Raw genomic sequence first — 2,909 nt, forward strand, 5'->3', positions numbered from 1 at the left:
GGTTTCTCTTATTTGAGAAACTCAAAATACAAATAAAGAACAAAATGAAGGACAGCTAAGAAGACGTAACTATTGTGAGTTGTACAGCTATAAAGTGCGCACTCCTTAATCACTATAATACGATGTCTTGAACTCTTTCCGAAGATATTAGAAGGGAAAGAGGTAGACGGGAGTCTCTAACTCTGGTTTCTCGAGAACTCGGCATACTGATTTTCACAGTGGCTGTACCAGCATACTTTCCTACCAATAAAGTACAAGGAGGCCCCCTGCAGCCTCGCCAGCACTTGTTATTATTTGATGTTTTGATGACGGCCATTCCTTCTAGAATAAAATATAATCTCAGTATTGTTTTATTTTGCATTTCTTTACTGGCCAGAAATGCTGAACATTGATATATTTATTGACAATTTCTTTCTTTTTTTTTTTTAGAATTTTTTTTTTACATTTATTTATTGTGTGTGTGGGTGGGTGGCCAACTCAGCCCACCAGGGGGCGCGGCTGGCTGGCATGTGGTGCTGGGGGATACGAACCGCGGTCCCTGTGCTTTGCTAAGCTTAGTTTGTTCCAAGTAGGTGCTTTAGACCACTGAGCCATCTCTCCAGCCCCTGACAATTTCTTCTTTTGAGAAATATCTATTCATTTTTATTGCCCATTTCTTTTGGGTTTTTGTTTGTTTGTTCATTTGTTTTTGCGGAACCGGGGATTGAACTCAGGCCCGTGCGCTTGCCAGGGAAGTGCTTATTCCACTGAGCCATATTGCCCATTTCTTGATTGGATCTTTTATTTTGTGAAGGATCAATTTTTTTCTTGAGTTCTATATATATTCTTGCTATTGGTCTTCAGCCTAGAAGTAGTTGGTAATTTTTTCTCCTGTGGCTATCCACATGCAGAAGATTAAATTCAGACCAGTATCTTTCACCATGTACTAAAATAAAGTTAAAATGGATCAAATCTCTATAAATATTCAAACACTTACTCTGCTGGATTAAGACAAAATAGGCAAAATTTTTGATGACACAGGCAAAGGCGTGAGCTTTCTAAACAGAACCCCAGTTTCAATTCTAGTCTATTGATCCACATGTCTGTTTACATGCTAGTACCATGCTATTTTTTTTTTTTAATCACTGTAGCTTTGCAATATAACTTGAAACCTGCAGCGATGTCTCCTGCTTTGTTCTTGTTGCCTGGGACTCTTCTGGTTCCTTCTGTATTTTAGGATTACTTCTAGTTCTGTGAGGAATGCTGTTGGTATTTTGATTGGGATTGCATTACATCTACATATTGGTTTTGGTAGTATGGTCATCTTGACAATATTGGTTCTGCCTATTTGGAAGCACAGATATCTTTCCATTTTCTGATGTCCTCTTCCATCTCCTTTTTCATTATACTGCAAAGAATTTATTTAATTTATTCCTTTGTTACAAGGCTCTTTCACTTCCTTTGTTAGGTTTATGTATGTGTTTAGCACAGGGTCTCACTACGCAGGTCGGACTTGTAGTGATCCTCCTGTTTTTCAGCCTCCCAAACTCTGGGATTACAGGTGCGCACCACTATGCCCAGTCTCATTTGCTATCTCAGCCTGCCCTGGGGGCAGGGCTGGCAAGGCAGGCCAAGGATCGAACCCCCAGCTCCTGTGTCTGCCTAAACAGGCACTTTAATCTGCTGAGCTATCTGGCCAGCCCTGTTAGGTTTATTTATAAGTATTCCATTTTTAAAAAGCTATTGTGAGTGGTATTGTCAGCAGTAGGCGTATCATCAATGGCTTTATCAGACTAAGATAAGGTCCTTCCATATCTGTTTTCTTCAGGGTGCAAGTTGGTCATGTACATTGGAAATGTCACTGTTATCAGTACACCTGCAGAGTGCCCCCTACTGTGCGCAAGGCACTGTCCTGCTATATGCCGAGCACAGCTTTGGCTGTTCGGGAGCAAACAGAAACAAGGGAGGGAGAGATAAATGGCTGTCTGGCTGGAAGGTCAGGACAGTGCCTGCTCATCTCCAAGCCTTCAGATGCCCCCCAGTGCACGGGTCTGTTCTCATGTGTGCCCCTGCGGGGTGGCACAGGATGTGACCTCAATAGCCCCTTGGCAGAAAAAGAACTAGTGAGGAGTTCAAAAACGGAGGGGACAGGCACACCCTGGTGGGAGACAAGGGTGATGGCTTTGGCTCCGGGTGGTGACCTTACTCAGTCTTTCTGTTCCTGCCCCATCTCTTCCTCTAAGAAACAAAGGTGTGACAGTGGCTGACTCAGAGGTTGCTAGATGACATGCGCTGAGGCTGCAGGAGAGATGCCTGAGGGCTCATTTTGAGGGAATGGGGAGAGAGTCACGTGGTAAGGCTCCCTTCCGCCCACAGCATCCGGTCCAGTCAGAGTCACTCCATTAAGTGAAACAGTTCAGAAAAGACTGTGTTTGAAGAAACAGAGGACCAGACCAGTGTGCTTCAAGTTGATCTTTTTTTTTTTTTAATTTATTTTATTTATTTATGTATGTGGCCAGCTCAGCCCACCAGGGGGCGGGGCTGGCTGGCATGTGGTGCTGGGGAATGAAACCCGGGCCCCTGTGCTTTGCTAAGCTTGTTCTAAGTAGGTGCTTTAGACCACTGAGCCATCTCACCAGCCCCCTTCAAGTTGATCTTGATTCAGCCATATTTTACACAACTTATTTTCTGTTAGTTCAGGCGGCACTAGCTAATGTAACAAGTGAACCTCAAAGCTGTGTTGGACAGTATTTACTTCTATTACATATTGTTCGAGGAACCCTGGAAGAGGCCGTGGCCCAGAGAGATGCTTAGGCTTCTACTCCCTTCCTTAGTGAGGACTAGCCACGTGGCTCCAGGAGTTTGGGATATGTGACCCCTCACTGGACACCTGCTTTCCACAAATAACTTGCAGCATGGAAGGGGGTATC

This window comes from Octodon degus, unplaced genomic scaffold (genome assembly GCF_000260255.1).
Source record: "Octodon degus isolate 3935 unplaced genomic scaffold, OctDeg1.0 scaffold00037, whole genome shotgun sequence".
Lineage (NCBI taxonomy): Eukaryota > Metazoa > Chordata > Mammalia > Rodentia > Octodontidae > Octodon > Octodon degus.